This window comes from Megachile rotundata, chromosome 15 (assembly GCF_050947335.1).
Source record: "Megachile rotundata isolate GNS110a chromosome 15, iyMegRotu1, whole genome shotgun sequence".
NCBI lineage: Eukaryota > Metazoa > Arthropoda > Insecta > Hymenoptera > Megachilidae > Megachile > Megachile rotundata.
The window spans coordinates 13,345,723-13,367,394 of record NC_134997.1 but is presented as its reverse complement, the minus strand read 5'-3'; the positions used below and the strand labels follow the sequence as shown (position 1 = coordinate 13,367,394).

The 21,672-nt window shown below is 43.7% G+C and overlaps 1 protein-coding gene across 4 annotated transcripts in view; it reads left to right on the top strand.

Moving 5' to 3' along the window:
- LOC100881712 (uncharacterized) overlaps positions 1-21,672 on the top strand; it is a 131,391-nt gene that overhangs the window by 39,039 nt on the left and 70,680 nt on the right. For 2 of the 4 annotated variants that reach the window (XM_076540202.1, XM_076540200.1), the window contains exon 2: positions 9,933-9,971. The exons of the other annotated variants lie outside the window; for them this stretch is intronic. The gene's annotated coding sequence lies outside the window, so the exon portion shown is untranslated. The remainder of the gene's footprint in view (positions 1-9,932; positions 9,972-21,672) is intronic. 4 annotated transcript variants of the gene reach the window in all.

Sequence of the window (21,672 nt, the reverse complement as noted above, 5' to 3'; positions counted from 1 at the left end):
TAAATTGTGGATACTGTGTCAAGAATCGAGGGAGAATCATCGAGTCTGAACGTATATTCGTATAATCTAAATTGATCTACCAAACATATCAAATGACCCTCCACAAGTACTTATAAATTACACAATTTGTTAAAGCGATTGAAATCTGTATTTTCATCAAGATGTACCAATTTATATTTCGACTTCATTATCAACTTCAAGTTACACGATATACAATCATATTACATAATTGTACACATGCCGTGTTTAGCGTTGAATCATGCGCGTCTCATGATCGCAGGAAAACGTCGAATATTTTCGGTCCGTAAAAATTACTCCGTCATCGTATTACCCTAAACGATATTCGAGGGGAGAATTCTTGGAGGCCCCTCGAGTACCCCAGAGGATCTCGCAACAGGAAGGAAGTACGGGAAGTAAGATAAATTGAAGGTACACGGAACTCGTCGGCGGGAAACGAGAGCGTTCTTTTCCAGGGTCGGTGTCAAGTAATCCGGTGTAGCTGGCGGAATAATTTCAAATTGGCCAAACTCTACGAATGTTTCCCCGCGGAGGTTAGAACGACGGATTTACTTTTCCGTCTGACTGTTCCAGCGGAACTAGATTCGCTCCGGAGCTATCTATCCAACTTGGCCCTCGACCCTTAATTTAGATTCGCACGGATTAACCTCGGCCCTTCTCATTCGCCAAGACCCTCTCGACGCACCTTTTTCCTTCCCTTCGTTTCGTTAAATTCCTGATAACCCTGCCTTTTTCCGACGTATTTCAAAACAACGTGATCGAAAATGTTTAATCACCGCCTCGCACAAAGTTAGAGAAAATATTTTGTAACATTGGAGACTATGTTACGCGAACCTTACTGCATTCATGTTCTTTGGAAAGCAGAAAATTAATGTCCTAGCAAAAAATCGTCAATGCTTTCGACACAAAATAACTGTTCGTTTCGAAAAATTGGTTGATTTGAACATTTCAAAGATTTTATTTACGCCGAACATGATATTTCTGAAACAGCATTTTCATCCGCATCGCAACTCGAATCAAACCGCGCTTTCAACGAGTTCCATATCGTTTCCCTCGAAAATGAGTGCTGGCGAGGCGAGAATTTATTTAAAAAAATTTCACAGAAAAGTTTTTCACATTCGTTTATTTGCTTCTCGCCGTGATTTTTGCCACATCGAGCGTTACGCCATCAAAGAATCGAACGAATTAATTGACGCCATTATCGCGGGGAAATGACTCCTGATTTTATTAGCGACTGGCAATGAAAGTGTCAAAGAACTCGTTCAGAGGTATTTAATTAACTGAAGATTCCTTAACGGTGTTCTTCCTGTTTCCCAGATCTAACCATCTCGTTATGCAAACTTCCCGTAATATTCATTGTCCGTTATCGAGGGAAAAATTGAAAAGAAAATATAATTATCATAACAATGATAATCCGAACAATAGTTGTTCAAGTTTATTACGGTATGATAATTTTGGCGACGACGGTAAACGTGTTAACGGAATACGAAATTACGATAGACTGGACATTGGAACAAGTTTTAACGTGGTGCGTGACTCGACACTAATGCCGATGAAGAGCATATAGTCCGATCACAGGAAACTACTGCGAAACCCTTTCACGACCCAGCGACAGTGCAATCATGAATATTCTCTAGTCACGTGGTTCTACGGAAGCAGCTGCACCGTGCATTCTAACGAACAGCCGAATTCGCCGTGCACGATCTATTCCAATCAGATCGTTTATTACATAGTTTCGTTACACGTTAGATACGTGATCGACCCTGTGGAGTCACCCTCGACGCTTAAAATCGACACCATTCTGATTAGATTAAAATTATAGACCGAATGAAATACGAGCGTGTATGCAACGGCGATTTTCATAGGCCATCATCGTTTAGACCGGTGAATAATTCATGTTTCACTTAAGCCTATCTGTTGTTCGGAACGATTTGAAAACGCACGAAATTGAGCGGAAACACTCGAACAGAGGTATCCAACAACATTTTAAAGCTTCCATGAAAATTTGCAGTTTTATTACCATCTTTTAAAGGGTTAACGTTCTCTTTGATTGATTGCGGAAACCGTAATAATAACGAAGGCGGACATTCAACAGGATTTCTCCATAAAAAAGGTACACTCGCTCCAATGTACCGAATCGTTTCGTTATCGACAAAACGATAAAACTTACAGAGAATAACTGTTATCATCAACGTGACCATTTACGGTACCAAACGCACGCGACCATTGCCGAGTTAATTAACCCATTTGCATGATCGATCCCGTTGTCCGTAACTGGTCCCGATTTTTCCGCGTCGAGCACAAACCTAACAATTTACGTTTCTGGAGCTTCTCGATTCCTCGCGTTTTCCCTTCCGCGCCATTTACCAGAACTTGACGTTTTTATGGGGGTGAATTAAAAAAATATTATCCTCCATCATCCTGAAGTACAAATCGCTCGAGAGCTTTGATCATACGTTTCTCGCGTTTGAACTAGCCTCCATGTCTCCAATTCCACGTGTCGAAACTTAACGCGTGCAAGGCTTGTAGGCCACGTGTCACCGTATCGGCAGCCATAATGTCTGCACGCATTGTACAGTGACACGTAATAATGCGGGGTCAAGAAACGGCCAATAGGAATTGACTCTGTTGAATTGTTGAAACGCTTCACCAACCGCTTTCGTATGCAGTATGCAAATGTATGAAGGTAACAGCATCACGCAACTTTCTAATCTCGAAGTAATTAGAGTGGTGTATTTGTTAAGAATTTGCATAAATAAAAGGGGTTCGCACGAACCGTGTTCGGAGTTCAGTTTCGCAAACGGTTATCCGTGTAAAACGTTCTGACCGATAATTCAACCACACCTTGGTTAAATAATTGCAATTAGTTAGAGAACGGCGAGGTTATTGCATTGTATCGAAATTTCTACGTACACGCTGTGTAGAGGGGGCACGATGTACGAGGCGTAAAGCCATGTTTTCGACGCGTTCGAGCCTTCACGCGGCGCTAAACTCGTCGCATAAATCGTAGTCGGTCGAAATTTGCAGATCACACGGCCAATACCGATAATTACATTTAATAGCGTTTCGATCATGCGACTGACGCACGAATATTAAAGCGCTGAACGGGCCTGGGCCGAAAACCGCGAAATGAGTAATTCACCGCGTGCCTCTGTTAATTTACGAGTGCACGCGTGAATGCTCTTTCACGACCACCATCTCGTATCTCTATAGGCGTGATCTTGTTTGTGATTAACTATCCGAATTCGTTGCCAAGAATATCGGATAATCATTTTATCATACAGCAGATTATGTAACTAAACCGAATAAAATTTCAGCTTTTACAAACTACTATTAAGCATTTTTATACTCGACATAACTGAAAGTTCATACGTCACGTCCAATTCAAAGTATTAATAAATTTATTGGCATCAATTAATAAACCTTTGATCGAACGCCTCGTTAATAGCGCAATTGAAATCGTATGATTGAAACGGATTACGAGGATTCGGATAACGTGAATTACTCTAGCCGGGTTTAAATTAATATCGAATAATTTTACCTGAAAGGTCCGTGTAACGCGTTAAAAAAATAGAAGACTCGCAAGAATAAAGATTTAACGGAACGAACCCTCTTCAGTGTCCGTAGCTTAATTAGGCGGAGGAATTATTCGTATCGCGTTTCAACATTCGCTAGATGAGATTTCTCGAGGATCCGTGTTTCGACAAAACTTTGTTTCTATTCGAAACGAGCTTTTCTGCAACCGGGGAATCCGACCGGAGTGCTGCCTGTGTATTTTCCTCTCTCATTTTTTTTAATTACACCCTGTTTTTATTTTCGAGGTGCATACGCCGGATACGTACAACGGCAGAAATAAATATGGCACGCGCTTATTGAGAATCCATTTTATCTCGTATGAAACACGAAAATGTATTGTGCATCGTTTCGGCCAACTATATGTGCGTTTCATTTTTTTTCCCGCGTCGCCGTCCACTCGCGACCGCAATTTATGTACATTTCCAACGTTGAAAATGTATTCTAAAGTTTTCTGTGCGCTTCAAACGGCCACTAAAAAATATTGTACAGAAAGTGCAGCGAGAGGCAGCGGAGAATGGGAGAAGAGCATGCAAAACGCGTGCACGAGCTTGAAAAACCAACAAACGCGGAACGTTAAGGTTGTCTCGAAGAACAAGACGGATGACGACGAAGAGGAATGTGTATAGAGTAGGTAAAGTTTCGAGCCAGCAAACAACGAGGGCACCGGAGACAAAAATTAACCCTTTCACTGGATTATCGCGTTCGAAATTTCTCTCAAGTTGCATCGTTAAGCTGCACATTTCACGGACGATGGATCCGCAGGTAAGAAGTTACCAGCGTGAGACATTCGAGACATATGCTGCCCGGACGGATGTAAACTTCTAATCAGCAGCGACACAGAAATGGCGACGAGAGAGGCCCTCCTGTAAATCCTTTGCCGATAATCACTGGAATTCCTCCGGTAAATAGAGCCAGACCAAGCTCTCGGGCGGACGGGCAGTTTGCCAAAGCTTGGCAACCGACGAAAATCTTTCCTGGGCAAGGATCTGCCAGGTCTAGACCGGTTTATCCGTCGTTCCGTGGTTACACCCCGCTGCACAGCCTGGCAACTGCAATTGCATCGGCAAAGAACCGACCGGTCTACCACCAACAGGATACGAAAACATTTCCGTTCTACGTGTGAATAATTCCGCTCCAACCATCCGTATTCGAGCCTCGTTTACCATTTAATCTTATATAACTCTTAGAGACACGAACATTTGTCGATGACAGAGTTTCATAGCCCTCGACTACCCTGGGACTTGTAAAAAATGAAATGAAATATCAGAAAGTGGGTCGTTGCAACGTTTGCATAGGACTCTTTTCGTGGAACACGTACTGCTTATATTTCGAAGAGACTTAGGGGAAAGAGTGGAGCCTGAGGAAAATACACGCGTTACATTCGGATACCAGCGAGTTCTACGCAACATTCCCAAAATCCACTCGGCTCCCATTTGCGCATTCTAAATTTACACGCCGAAATTCCACGCGTTCCAGCTTCGGGATCCAATTCCACGCTTTCGAACTCCATTCGCCAGAAACTTACAACCCAGAAATCCTCGCGAACTTTACGTATCCCAACTCCGCGAGATCCAGATCTACAGGTCTCCTTCTCCGAATCCATTCGTGCCAAATCCACATGTTGCAAGTCCAACTCTTACACATCTCCGTATGTCCAGATCTACTCGTTTCAATTCTACGTCCAAATCCTCGAGTCTCGTACAACCAAATCGAAATCTACTTCATCAAGATTTATCAACAGGTCCATTTAGAAAATTGAAACAGTCGAAATATACGGCGGATAATGAAGGTTTGAGAGACGTCGCAAAATGAACGAAAAGAGACAAAGCTGTAAGGATTCTCGACGAAGCCAGGCTGATGCAAGGTGTATCGATGAGAAGGAAAATGCCGCGTTCCGCGCGAGGAATGTTTCATGAAGCGAGCTGGATTGCACGCCCCGCGTAGCTGGAGGAGATGGGTAGAGAAAAAAGGAGAAGGGAAACAGCTTGAAAGCTTAACTTACCCGTACATTTTGATTCCGGCCGCGTTTCGATGCCGGAAACGATATTGGATGATGCACACGGAAAAGTGAATTACTTTTATGGCGTGTATTATAGAAGCTGCAGCTCGTGGTTGTAATGGTGTTTGTACGCCGTGAACAGTGGTTGGTAGCGCGCGCGCTCGCAGGAAAGAGCTGCCGTAGAATTACACGCTTACCTCGGGGCGATTTCGTTATGGCGAATACTTGGGTCGTTTTTCAACGTGGCTGACTTTGAACATGTAAAATGGACGGGTTTCTGCGTGAAACGTTTTATATCGAATGGTTACGATGCAGGATAATGCGAGTGTAGCGAAACATCTGTCGGAAGGAAACAGATAGGAGGTGAAAACGCGATTACTGTTTTTCGGTGAACTTGAAAGATATTTGTCGGCAATAACGGCGCCCGTGGAATTTTCATCGAACGCGCACGGACGGAGAGACGTTTCACCGATATTTTTCGAGCGGAAATTATCGACCCATAAAGGTATCGAAACGTCTAATTCCGTAGACAGGATACCTGTTACATACGTTAATTACATGAAGCTCGAGGTTTTCCCATTACGTATGCTGACGGTACGTTACGCAAAGCCTCATGAATATTTCATTCCAATTCCGTTCGTTTCACGGTGTCTTGATATTATTCTAATGATTAAAGTTAGCGCGGGGTAAAACGTAATCCGTTCACGTTTTCGGTAACGAACGCTGAACGCGATACCGGCAAGAAAACTAACGTAATCGATACACGAAAGCTTATTACCGTCAAGTTGCACGTTCAACCACGAACACGGCTTAAATCGCTCAACGTTTCAAAACTAACACGTTCCTGGGTAATCGAAACGAATCAAAGAGTCTGAGACTCGGTTCACTTTTACTCGAGTGCGCCATTGGTTGAATCCCAATGGGGCTGCGGTGAACAGAACGTTAAACTCGAACGCTTCGGAGCATCCGGATTGCAAAAACTTTAATCGGTTTACCGAACGGACCGAACGAACTGATGGGAGATAATTGAAATCCACGTGGAAAGCTAGTACCCTCCGGAGATTGCCATTAATTAGAGGCATAGATCACTCGCCGAGGTTTGTGACAACTGGCCAGATCCTCTCGATCCTCTCTCTCGCTCGCTCTACGCTCCCCTGACTGGGTTAGGTTCGTCTTTACCGTGACGCTGCTTATGCAACCAGTATCTGGAGGCACGTTGACGCCATTGTGTTACCGAGCATCCAACGACCGATAGCGTATCTGCCAGGATTGCATAACGTACCCGCAGTATCGTCTGAAATGGATCTTGAATTAGGGGCCTGGACAGACGCGTTACGAATCAGCAATACTTGACTGACCTAACCGATCCTCGGGAACAGCTGCTACTCTATTGGTTCACTGGTCTGACGGTGCTTGATACGCAGTTCATTTACAACGACGATTAGCACATCTGCCTGTATGCCAACGATCGACGTGTTCATTCGACTCGAAAACACGGTATCGCTACACTAGTTTTACGGAGAAAAATCTTAAGCTCGGTAGGTTAATTTTATGGAGAGCGAAATGCACTTTTATTCGAGCTTTTATAACAGCGGAGGTTCGGCAAATTACAAGGTTCTCGGAAAGTGCAATCTAGGAGTGCATCGACACCGAAAGAAATCGCTTCGTTCCGTTCTCGGGTCGGCAATTCCACTTCGCACTTTTGCCGTCAGAAATAACCGCGAATCTGGTCAATTACAGCGCGAATACAGTGGCAATTTCTGTAATGGCACCGTGGAGCATAGTAAACGGTCGTTAAAGCACATTCGTCATTACGGGAACGTTCGACGCGGTAGCAGCATTCTGCCGAGAGAATTCTGGACGCCGTATGTCTTCCTTCAACCAAAACGGACCCTTCTCACGAATCGCTAGCCCCTGTCCGAGTATCGGAACGGTTACGCGCATCACGAGGGACGTTTCTACAGATTTTCCTACTCGTGAATCAATCCCGTGACCGAGTCGATACCGTAAATTCAGGTTCGATCTTCTATGAGTAAACTTGGGGGCAAACAGTCGATAGGAACGGTGTCGAGTGGTCGGAGCTCCGTCTGAAAGGACGGGTTACCTTTTGACGCGAATAGTCGAACGATACGATGGATCAATCCAGCAGATACACGCGATAAAGTTCAGATTATTCTTGCACCGATTTCCAGCTGATTTCCCGCAGCAGGAAAGTTCATTCGGAAACCGCAACCCGCTGTCTCTTATCAAACTTCTGCTCGTTGTTTCTTGTTATCGTCCCGCTACTTTTTTACTGATAAGCATGCAACGCTGACGGAATAAAAGTTTGGGAAATGCGAACCCTGATAACGGAACTAGTTTGCGTCATTCTCAACTAAGCATATAAAATTGAATTTCTAGTTTGTTCAAGAGGTCCATAAAATATTTGCGGCAAAGTAGTTACAACGTCCAGAGGGGATGTAAAGTCGGTGAAAAGGATTTTCTTATCATCGTAGATGGTCGATCGAAGAAGCGCAACGAAGCATGCAACGAGACCGAAGTGTCGCTAAGACGAATGCATCGTACAATTTTGTAAAAGCGGAACGCTTTGACTCCGGGTGCTCTTTTGTACCAGCGATCGACCGTGAATGACATTAACACGGAATTTCGCCGGCACGATGAAACCCCGCTCTTATTTCCTCCTTCCATCCTGTACCATCCCCTCGTGCCAGTTCAAGCCGTACTCCTTCCTCTCTGTCGGTTTCCTTCGCTTTGTTTCTCCCTTTATCAAGTCGCTTCCTACTTACCTCGTATCGCGCCGGCAATTTCACTGGCCGGGACCTCGGGTCGACCAAAGGAATTCCGTCGGTCGCTCTTTTATATCCCTTAAAAAGATTTTCTGTACTTTAATGAAAAAAGCTTTTCCATAGGAGCGTCGCTACTCGAGACACTATCTCCTCTCCTCTCTTGCTCCCTCCCTTGCATTTTTCATTCCTTTCTTTCTACCGGCAGTCTCTTTGACCTCCTCTTATTTTATTCCTCGGTGTCTGTTCCTTTTATTTCTGGTAGATCTTAACTTGACCTTCGTCTCCGTATCGTTCCCTTTCCGCTGTATCTTTATTGCTTCACTTCTGTTCTTTCCTCGAGGAAATTCGAAAGAAGAGGCAAATCGTTTGCACCATCTTACCATCTGTATCTTTATCCTACTTTTTATTCTCCTCCTACCTGCCGATATCTCTCCGTTACTTTATTTCTTCCCTTAGGAGCTTCTTTCTTCCTTTAACACCTTTGCTTTATAACCCCTTCTATTTATATTTCTTCGTACGCGAGAAATAAATTCGCTTCTATTCTTATCTTGCGATATTCGCCTTGCGTCACCATCCTTCATTTTTCTCTGTTTACCTCCTGCGACTTTTCAACCTACTTTCCTAGCCGAGCCGAATCAAATCGAATTTTATATTTTATATTTGCATCGGTGGAAAGTCAGAAGTCAGCTCGGATGAATTAGAAGGGAGGGAAAAACTGATTGGTGGCAGATTCCTTGGAATCGTTCTAAAACACAGGGTGCGTATCTTCCGCTTCACGGGCCAGCTACCTTCGCCAGGCTTTCCAATAAACGTGCTCGTCGAGTAAATCCCCTTTTTACTTCCATGTCGCGTTTTATCCCGACCTGGTTGCAAATTCCCGACGTCTCCTCGTGTTTCGTGCGCGTCAGGTCGCGCCACCGTGTTTTCAGCTTCCTAGAAATTCATCTCGACGTTCGCCGCCGTTGATCGACGTTTTACGCGAAATCTCGAAATTTATCCCCCGTCCAGAAGCTCTCGAACGATTTAATTTTACGTTCGGAATCCTCGTGGGAGCTTCGAAAATATCAGTGCATAACCGTTGCGAATCGACGCGTTTCGTTGCGAGCTGGAGAATTTCAAACGTTTAAACTGCAAATTCGAGTGCAGCGAGTGCAGATCCTAGACAAAGGGACGGTAATCCCTTGAAGAGACATCGGAGCTGTAATTCGTCACTAAAGTATTACTTCGTTACACTGTTACGAAACGAGCAGCTTTCGAAACTCTGTCAGGACGAAAATAATCGAATATTAAAATATAGATAGGTTATGAACGGAGAAAAATTTATTTTCACTCGTCTATTTAAATCCTCCAGTACACAAGTTCAATTTTATCGTCGAATAAATCTGACGCGACCACTTTAGCATAAAAGTAGGAAGTTAAAAATAAAGGAGTTATAATAGGCAGCGGATAAGAAACAACAATGTTACAGAATAAAGCAGAAGCGTTTCTGAATTTATCCCAGTATTTTATCGAGTGTATGCACCGAGATTTTGTGAAACTTCATTTTGTTTCAGATTCACGAAGCGCAGAAATATTCCGGCGAGTTCTTTTGGGTAAGCGAAGAAAATTTCTGTGCGAACGTATCGACTGTACGAGTCGGGATGACCATAAATCTCCGGCTGGTCATGGTTAAAGGGCGTCCGGATTTAATTAATAGCGTCTCGACTGGCAATTGACGTAACGACGTAATTTGACGTGGCTGCATGATCGATATCGACGCAATACGCGTCAACTGAAACGGGTATAATTCGTAGCCGTGGTACCAGCATTTTGTCAATGCTTTCTCGATGCCCGTTACAACTCTATTTCAATATCAAACAACGTATAAAAGGGTACTTCAATCCTTCGTTTCGAGTGAATGGTTTCAAACTTGCCCATTGATTTATTCGCCTTTTGTTTAATTTTATTCGCGAGAGGACTGAATGTGCATTATAAATTTATACCATCTGCGCTTACAATTTTCTCTGAAATTACACGAGAAAATACTTACAGACCGTTGGTACGGAGTACCTTTTTATACCGGAATTATAAAAGCTGTAACACGGTACTCGTGAAAAAATCCTGTGAAATTTCCCGTTGTACAGCTGTAACTTCCGATGAAACGTTATTTCACGACACTTTGCGGTTCTTGTTCCTCTGTGCGGGCTCTCGAAAAGCTCGTTCGATAGGATCGTTCATATCAGACTTCTCATTCGACGCGAACGACGAAATGTTCGCCAACACGTGTACTCGCGGATCAGTCGCGAGACACGAATCCAGGATTCTTTTTTCGAACGCGAAGCCAGCCATATATGTATCGCTGTATATAGATATAGGTCGACGGTAGACGGTGTCGAGAAATTGAATCGTCCAGATGGAAATTCGTGTCCGTATGATAGCGTACGTGTGGGTAGCCCTTTCAGCCGCACACGCGCGCCAACTCTATGTGACTGAGTTCGAGGATACATATATCGTTTTCCATACACGAGTGCCTCGAAAGTTATACGAGTCCAACGCGTACGATTCGAATCGTAAAGTTTCTGGACATCGAAAATGGGATTCAAGGGATGACGAGGTTGGAAAACTTTTGATCCCATCTGGAAACGCCTGGACGTTTATTCACCCACGTTCTTATCTCTAAATCGGTGACTCTGCTTGTATTAACAATGAACGCAGAAATTATTTCTTTGAATTGCCTGTGGTTGACAAGCTGTTTCCACTAAAACGCCAGGGTGTTTATTATTTTTCATGGTTTTTGGGTCTCAGATTTTGCGACGAACAAATAGTACAAAGAAAATTCCTTTGAAAACAGTTGCCTGTTTTTTATTCGGTGTTAATTTTGTCTTTGGACGATGATTACGTTTTAATTCTTGACCCAAGCTCTCTGTAAGCGCGCAGACAAGTTTTGCTGTAGCGTACACAAAATTATAATTCAGGCACGTTTCATACAGAGCGGTACGTGGAGTATCTGCCACGGGCAAATAATTTGTAGAAAATTTTCGAGGAGCACGCCGGGTCTAGAACGAATAGAAACCGAGCACAATGGAGGCTGACGTGTCCAGACAGTCTGCACGCGAAATCAGGAGTGTTTACAAAGCGTAAAAACCGTGTAAATAGTGTACAGAGACGCGAAGTGTAAAAAAGAAATGAAGAGGCAAGAGGGCATTTTCGTGAATAGCGGTGCAAACGTGAAATTGCAGGTTTTCAGAGCTGTTTAGACTTGGCTTTGAAACGGAATATATCTTCAGTCGGTAGCTGGAACTCGCTGTTTCGCGAGATTTTGCCAACGTGGCGGGCATTTCGAATATTTCGGAAGGGTATTCGCGAACACTGTGCGTTATCGAACGTCTGTTCGCCGACAAATGTGATATTAAAGCGACGCAATTAATCAAAAGTGATATAAATACCAAACGCCATTTCCATAAAACGTTCCAATTGGAGAATCGAGCAATTACCGTATTAAATATTCCACGTATTACGAGAGGTCTGAGCTATTTCGAATTTCGTTAATTACGAATTCTGCGGTTTTTGTTACTTCGTAAAATTCCACTCGAACGATCGTTCAACTTTTAGACGAGATAAATTTTTGTTGGTGGCAAAATGAAAACCAGCGGTGAAAAAATGTAAATATACGGTGGAGAGAAAATCGAGAGCTATAGAAAATTTCAGTGTCAATATAAATATCGGCGACTACGTTTCCCTTCTAAAGAACTGTACAAATTCTACAAAGCGAAAGTCAACAACGAACTAAATGGATGCTTCGTTAGGATCGTAGTTTGCCAGCGTTTTCCGACAGTCGAATTTCTGTCAGCTTTCTGCGTGACAGTGTAGCTGAAAAATCTTGTACGTTTTTCGCGGATGCACGCGAGCGTGAGACACGCGCTTCTCGCGTGCACTCGTGACAGGTGTCACGCGACGGGTCAAAAGACCGGGTGAAATTCATTCGGTCGGTGAAACAGCTTCATGCTTCATTATACGGTGATTCACGCGTTTCAAACGTCGCGGAGCACTCGACGAACGAACAACCCTTCATCCAGTTTTCGTTTCCTTCTTCTTTTTCTGCCATGGATATCGCCGTTGAGGACGCCGTAGATTTCTCACGCGGCAAAAATTACTTCGCTCCTATTAGTTATCTAAATGCGATCTTCACGAACGGTAAACGGTTTTTAAGGGTTTCCAGGTCCTCGTTCGCGATGAAATAAGCCGTTAATCCCGCGGAAAATTCAACGCGTGGAGTTCCAGAAAGTTTATCGCTGTCGCGATACGATCGAAGCGATGGTGTGTTTCTCGGATAGTAAATTATACGAAACGTTCCGGCGAGTTTTTCTCGTTAAGATAATTGCATGTGAAAACAGGTCAGCATGAGAGGTTTCGGCGGAAAATATGGAAAAGAGGGAGAGGTGGAAACGATGCTAATATACGCTGAGCATACTGTGAAGTAACTAAAACCGGTGAGAATTATCCTTGCAAAAAGGTTTTCAGCTAGAGCCGTAGAAATCTTCTTACCGTTTCCTATTTTAATCTAACAAAAAGTTCAGGGATGTTAACCGGAATTCTCGCTGAAGAGCGTTCTGAACACGGCGAAAAATAAGCGAACTATATCGCGACAACTGCGAGTAACCGATACCGCTTAAAGGGTTAAAGACAAAGACCGTACTTCACTCGGAGGGTGGTCGTTATATATGACCGGAAAGAACCTGCAGTCATAATTGCTTCCTGTAATACACCGAGAGCGACGAGGGAGACATTCAGTTTGCCGGATCTTCGCGTAAAAGCAATCGTAGATCCTCGTATATCACGCACCTATAGTCGACTACATAATGCTCGGAATGCAATCTCGGAATACCGGAGAAGATCGTATCGGGGTGTCGGAATAATTCTATAGTTAGCTGCGAAAATTTTCTGCGCGGTGAAATAACATTGGAGAGCCCCGTCACGAGAAATAGAGTCTGGTAAACAGTTATTAGGAAATTTATACGATGAAACATCGTCCGGGGAAACTTTAAGTCGATTAGATTTCTGGGAAAATTCTCGGAAAATTCTGAGGTGAAATACGAATCGAAATTGCTAGGTTACGAAGGTCGATTCGAAGTCAGAATTGGTAGCATTAGTGGATCGGCATAACAAATTAGGAATGCAATTGCCGCTTCGCTTACACATGTAGATGGAGGTATACATAGATTCGAAGACAGGTTGCATCAGAATAGAGACACAGTCAGACGTCTTAGATCGTGATGAGCAGGCGCGCGTGCGTCCGTGCAGGGACAGAGGCATATATGCATATATCAAAGAGCAGCGTGGGGTTCAGTAGACCAACCAACCACGCAGCAATGCATCAAGCCTAGTAATTTATAGCGGGGCGATTAACCCCTTCGCGTCCGTTGCCTCTCTCCACCGGAGAAGATCTGAAAGTCAGATCTGCCTAATATACATGCCTGTTAAGATGTAAAGAGATCGAGAGAATTTCCGCTTTCTATGATTTTTCCGTGAGCGCGAAATTACGTCAACCCCCGCACGACGAGAACGGGAAATAGAAGGAAAGGGAATAATCTCGGCTGTTTTACGATTTCAGGCGGTTTCGATCGAGCCGGAAATAAGTGCCAATAAAATCAAACGCCAACCGCTGTATGCCGGGTCGTAACAGTGAATCGGTCGTGTAATTCATTGTAACGGTCGAATAAAATGTCGAGAAGCTGTTCCGTAAGCTTAGACGTCTGATTCGCGGTTGAAAAAACAACGATACGAATATTAATCGTGGTAGTCGTTTTGCTATGGAACGATTAGAGAACGCGTGCATTAATGACCAGCGATTTCACGGTCCACCGTGCACATCGAGTATCTTAATTGTCAAAGGTTTCTCCGGTCGAGTTTGATCGTCCTCTTCGAATGGCGAGGTAATTGCAATTAATCAGTAGGGGCAAACCGGCGCGTTTCCCCTTGTTATCGATGTGTCCGTCTTTAATTTAGACATTCGCAGAATCGTGCTTCGTCTCGTGAACCGTGCGCCTCCGTCGAAAGTCCTTTCTTCAGAATTTCCTCTGTGTCTCCATTGTTCATCGTGCCCTCGTTTACAAAAGCTTCGACGTAAAACAATTATTTCCGCGATTCTCTTTCGACGGTGAATCGTTTCCAGCGTAGACTAAAGATTTAGTCGAATGCTAATTAACCTTTCTGTTACGATTAAGACGAACGTAAAGGACCGTTTATAGCTTAATTTAATGGGCGACGAGGAAAATGACATCGAAAACTTAATTAGTCCCTGAAGGATGTTTAATCTTCGCAGAATCCTGTACGCTATCAACGAATTATTCGCGCATCGCCCATTAGCGACTCGTTATTAACAGCAGCTTCGAACTCGTTCTTGAAAACTCGAAAAGGAAGTCAGTCCAGTCAATTTGTCAAACGTACAAAAAAGCCCTAATATAAAGGGAGATAGGTTGATATCGGTGGATGTAATTCTCATCTCGGAATTTCGTATCCGGCCGGCGTGCATTCATCTTCCATTCAGAATGTACGGTAGCCGGAGTACTCGCGTTGAGTATCAAAGCTCGTACGTAGCAAAGCAAACACGCGCGGAACGTGTGGATGTGACTGTGAGAAGCGCGCGTATCCTTATCGCGCGTGAGTCGTGCCACGACATCCGGTAATGCAACCCCTTCCGCAACGGGACCGGCGAGCAGGGACGTTTCCTCGTAAAATTTCGTATCTCGCCTCGTCGACGACAGCGAGCTAGCAAACGTAGCGCTGAGAGCTCGGAAAACGTGAACGGGAAAGCTAGACGCGGCCAAAGGCACGTACAATGAGACTACCGAATCGTTTGCGTTTTCTCTGACACCGATGCCTGAGCGACATTTGATGTTCGCTTTTCCGAACTTCGCGATCAATAATTTCTAATCGATAATACTAACATTCGAAACTCCGCATCTTCTGAATCGTACAGTCTGCTATCGTTAATCTATGAACTGTTCACCGTTATACCCTTGATGTTGCAAGTAAATCGACGAAAAGATATAAGCCGCTAGACCGACAAACAACTTGCCGATGTGTCACATTTAGACCCGTATTCTGCGAGAAGCACTAAAGTATGATTCGATGTGGAGCAGTCGTTATTTGCGAACAGTCTCTTTTTTTCGCGAGCAATAGGCTCACGTGCAGCGAGTCTCATTGTACTTTCATTTGACACAGTTCGTCTGGTGATATCAAGTAATGGAAGTTCTGCCGCAATGGAGCTTTCCCGGTGCATTCGCCTAAACGATGTTGCTCGAGGGCCAACAGCAGAGCGATCTTAGGACATCGAATATGACTAGCACATATGAAAGCACAATTGAACGTGACGAGGATTTCTCGCAATATGCCAACGGATAAAAAAAACAATACTTTCCATTAAAATGTGGCGTACAATTCCTATGTGAAAGTGAGCAAGACTCTGTATTCAACTGGAACGATGAACAGATATTTTTCCACTTTTAACTATTGCTTCGATTGACAGTAGACAAAGGTGAATTAAATGAAGAATTAACTTGCTAAACAATTTTTTACCTCGATCATGGTACAATGTAAGAGTAAATAAATGAAAACAATTATTGGTGTCATCAAACGAAGTAAAACTTGCAATGCTTGACGCTTGACCAGCGATTGAGACGCAGGGTTATTTTAGGAAAGGAAACAGAGCAAACGGTTCTGTAGAACGTCGGAAAGGTAGGTCAGAAGAAGAAAGAAGTACGTCAGAGAATCCCGATAAGAATCCTGGAACTTGTTGGGTATGCCGACCACGAATTTACCCTGACCGCGAGAACACGGTGGAAAATCAAATCCCGTCACGGTGCAGCCTTTTCGTTCATCCCGTGGATACTTTTGCAAACGCGAGCGAAAACTTTCGCTGGCCCGTAAACGAGTCAACCGAACTTCCGTTCCGATGGCCAGCTAGCCGAATCGCGCCGATGAAAAAGAATACGATATCGCATACGAATATCCCGTCCAAACTTCGTTCGCCGGTCCCTGCTTTTACGACCTCCGCGTTTTATTGGGGCTGCTTCAACTACGGTCACGTGAAATTTGAAAGTTCATTCCGAAGGAGATTTAAAAAACGTATACCATTTAAGAGGCATCGTTTCAACTTTCCTGGAGTATTTCATATATTTCATGATTCGGATGTCTTGAATAGGAATTGTTTAGTATATTCTGACACTGTGTAGAATATCATCAAATAGTATCAGTGTTAAATGTAATAGTGGTAAATAGTGATTACCTACAGTAGTAGGCGACGTGAAAATAATCGGTTTTTCGCTGCTTTCAAGCTGGGAGACAACGCGTTAAATTTGAGTGCGAGAAATTAGGACGCGTGGAGTTGGGACGTGTGGAGTTAGGACGCGTGAAGGTTTGACGCGTAGAAATGCGGTGTGTGGAGTAAGGACGCGTGGAGTTAGGACGCGTGGAATTAGGATGCGTGGAGTTGGGACGCGTGGAGTTGGGACGCGTGGAGTTGGGACGAGTGAAGATTTGACGCGTAAAAAAGTGGTGCGTGGAGTTGGGACGCGTGGAGTTGGGACGCGTGGAGTTAAGACGCGTGGAGTTGGAACGCGTGGAGTTGGGACGCGTGGAGTTGGGACGCGTGGAGTTGGAACGCGTGGAGTTGGAACGCGTGGAGTTGGGACGAGTGAAGATTTGACGCGTAAAAATTCGGTGCGTGGAGTTAGGATGCGTGGAGTTAAGACGCGTGGAGTTGGAATGCGTGGAGTTAAGACGCGTGGAGTTGGAACGCGTGGAGTTGGGACGCGTGGAGTTGGGACGCGTAAAAATTCGGTGCGTGGTTTACAACACACTTTGGTTTACGAGATATTTATGAAAAATTATGTATTGAATTTTTTACGTGTTTGTGGTACATATCGTGCAATGCATGTTATTATTTTTATGAACGCAGCGATCGAAAATTATCCGATTTCAGCTATTTTCGATTAAAATGATAAGGCTTAGTAAATTGAATTAGGTTGGGTTACAATAATATTCCGCACGCAACCCGATATCTGAAATTGAATATCGGACTTTCATAATTTATCGGTTATAAATGTTCGACTAAATAATTCTGTCTATCAAACTGGAAATTTAAAACTCAATGGTATTAGAAGATTGAAATATTTTAAACTGAACTGTGACCTCTTAAAGCTTTCAAGTGTATCAAGTTTTAGTATTAACGTAGACTAATAGTTATTTAAATGAAACGATAACCGTTCTATTTAGAACTTCATAACTAAATTGGAGCCAAAAATGTGTTTCTATTAATCTAGGAATATGATCTGCAATTTCAATTACTCTGTACGTTCTATAATTGAAACAAAAGTCTATATGGAATCTGTAGTAAATATAGAATTACAAAAGTGAAAGAGCAATCAGTTAGTTATTGAAGTCTGTTAAAAAAAGGAGAATCGACAGGTTTTTTCAGGTAACAAAAAATAGAGGAAAAAATGATAAAATCGTATAAAAATAATACTGCATGGATGAAAACGAACGCCGTGCTGGTATTTAATCAGTGAAATTACGTCAAAAGTACAGTAATTGAATTACAGAATGGTAAATGAAAAGATCGTAATCAGCTAAAGTGCAGGAATTTCATTTTCCTTTTTGAAATGTAATCTAACTTATTCGGTGTGTAATAAAATAGATTTCATTGGACGACAGATTGAATGTTATAATTGAAAAATTATAATCGTTGCTCGATATCGGAGTTTCCAAAAGTATTTCAAGTATGTACCTCGCGTAACTGAATATACTGTACGAAGATCGATGGTCGTTTATTTAAATACATCGAGTAGAAACTTCCCTTTTTTTCTACCGAGAAAATCTCCGTTGTACGGCTTATCGACTGGAATTTAGATTATTCTGAATAAGTACCGTATTCAAGCTGCTGGAAGCCCGCACGAAACACCTAATTGCCGGTTACACAGCCATAATCGGCTCGTCGATTGTTTCCCTTCTGGTAATTTTTCTCTTGTTAACTCGAAGATATTAAATTATTCTGTGCGATTGCGTGCACGAATCGCTCCACGCCGTCGACCTTATTTTTAATATTTTCGAGCGCATGAGAGGACAAAGGCACAATTTTCCCGGATTCCTACAGCGACACGATATAAAGTCACCAAGACTCCGCGATATAATCCACCGAGAATTAACACTTACCCTTTAAAGTACAAGTTGCATCAGCATTGAAATGTCGGAACAAGGTTACAACTTCCTTGAAAATTAATGAAACAAGTTGGCCGAAGTGGCCCGACACGATTTTTCGCTGCGAACTCCAAGAAGATGAACCGAGATGGTGGTAAGACCGCAGGTGCAATTTTGTGGATAGCGTACACGTGTCTCCGACGTTCCGTACTCAAGTTTGGCCAAAATTTCACCCCTGTCCCTCATGCATATCCAAGAGAAACCCAGGGAGAGAGAGATAGAGAGTGACTGCGTTGGATGCCAGATGCAAATGCGCACGCAGTGGTGCATGCATGTGTACGTATGTTATCGGCGTCCAGATTTCGGTCGTTTACCGGGTCTCGTCCTGTATATCCGAGTCGTGGAACGCATTATATATGATCTGGCTACGGAGCAAGCGTTAGATTACAACAATGACGTGTGCACACAGCGCTTAATCCTTTAACACTATAAGGAGTTGTTCGTTAACGTGTTAAATTGTCACGCGTTGTATTACCTCTAACTGTTCAAACTCCGTTGCTTAGCCTCGCGTCCAAGATCCAGCATAACTCCTAATTTCACTACTCGTGTTATTACTGCAGGTAACTTCTCGCGCTGTATCGTCACGCGTCGTAAGTCCACGCGTACTAATTCCACGCACTGAATTTCTACGCGGCAAATCTTCACGCGTCCTAATTCCACGCGTCGCAACTCTACGCATCCTAACTCCACGCACCGAATTTTTACGCGTCAAATCTTCACTCGTCCCAACTCCACGCGTCCCAACCCCACGCGTTCCAACTCCACGCATCCTAACTCCACGCGTCCTTACTCCACGCACCGAATTTCTACGCGTCCCAACTCCACGCGTCCCAACTCCATGCGCCCCAACTTCACGCGTCCCAACTCCACGCGTCCTAACTCCACGCATCCTAACTCCACGCACCGAATTTCTACGCGTCCCAATTCCACGCGTCCCAACTCCACGCGTCCCAACTCCACGCATCCCAACTCCACGCGTCTCAACTTCACGCGTCCTAACTCCACGCATCCTAACTCCACGCGTCCTTACTCCACGCACCGAATTTCTACGCGTCCCAACTCCACGCGTCCATACTCCCCGCGTCCTAACTCCACGCGTCCCAACTCCACGCGTCCTTAACTCCACGCATCCTAACTCCACCCGTCCTAACTCCACGCTTCCTAATTCTCCACATTCAAATTTGACGCGTTGAATCTCCAATCTTGAAAGCGCCGAAAAACCGATTAATTTCACGCTGATTACCTCGGTATCTTCACGCGCCGTATCCTCGCGTCCTGACTCCACGCGTCCTAATTCCCCGCGCTCAAACTTGGGACGTTGTATCTGCTGAAAGCTCCGAAAAACCTACACTACAGCTTCTGGAGCTTACATTTTACGCAGTGGTATTCGAGGGTGAATTTTCTGGCTATCTTACGACGCTGCATGATTTTCGAATAGCTTGGGTCAAGAGGTTAAGTCTCGAAGAATTGAATCTGGTTATAGGAGATTAGGTTTTACAGTCCCTTCGCAAGCCGAGATAAGATATTTCAGGATTTTCCAGGGTAGCGGATTAAAGCGAATAATTTCTTGTGTCGCAGGGTCGAATTCCAAGTGAATTTTGGGCTCGCCTCCGTTACGACGTCCTGTTTTGCTGGCTCTCGCGTTTCGTCCTGGAATCTTTCGGAATTGCCGAGCGGCAAAACTGGCGAAAATTGACAATCCATGATAATGCGGGTTATTATACGTGCGCGTCGAATGATTCGATTAAATTTAATAACAGTAAAAACACACGGTCGAAAAAATACGAGTATTTCGTTTCCGCGCGATCGCAACGGCCCCGGTTGAAAAATTGTAATATTCGAAATGTTTTCCCCCGAATTCGTTCATTTCGAGGCGTTATGCAAATGAAATTTAACGCGCCTCTGCGCTCGATACATCGAACGATACGTGCACAGTGAACGGCGCGTAAATAGAAAAACTACATCGACCAAAAAATATTCATTTCCGAGTTCCAAGATCGCGGTGAATTTAAATCTGTCTTTAAAATATTCGTTTTATTCGTTCGTTGCTTCGTTCATTTTTATACCCGTGTTTTCGAAAATTCGTCTATTTTGGTTTAAACAACAGGGTCGATACCTTTTTCGAACAAACATCGACGACATTTATTTGTTTATTGCGCGATACCGACGTCTATTCGTATTTTTATAGTAGCGCGCTTTTTGTATTTTCGCAGATTGTGCGTCATTCCGTTAACGGTGATTTAAATGAAAAATTTCCATGACATTTCCATGACCATAAAAGCTTCGATAGCGGAATCAGTATGGAAATAGCAACGCGAATATAAATTCGTAATTTATCTTACCGAATTGAATGTTGTTTCTGTACGAAATCGTCCGTCCAGATAAGGTCTTACGAACAGGAAATTTCACTCGTAAACTTCCGTTCTGCGTTCATTGAAAGCATGTTAAATTAAACAGGAATCTTGAAGCAGTCTCGCCGTGAAATCCGCCGTTAGCTAAATTTCCCAAGTGTTTTCGATCCAGTTATTCGCCGTATCGCCGGCGTAACTGTAAAATTTCGCGAAACGAAATCCATGTTTCCCGATATTCGTTCCATTAAAATTAAACAACAGCTTGTGAGACGAGAATATCCGCTGTAATCTAATAAATTTAACAGCGCATCTCTTAGGCGTCGAAGAAAAATTAATCTCGAGCCTCTCGTGTCTGAAACGCGAAGACGCTGACAAAGACGCTATGTAACAACGATTCTCTTGTTTATTAAGGATTAGCGTTCGAGCTGCGAAGCGTTACGTGATCAAACACCTTGTGTTTGCGTCTCACCTCGAAAGAATCTGTTGACTGCGTTAATTAACCAAATAAACGTGTTAACGAGCCGTTACACGTTAGACAACAAGTAAACGTCGCAAGATGTTTGATCAACCATCAACCAAATTCGAGATTTGGAAGCGGACTGAATTGAAAGCACGAAAAACGGGATAAATATTTATTGTTCGCGGTTCGCGGATAAATAGGAAGCTTCATTTCGAATAATCGGCAAATATCACGGGGGACGTGTCA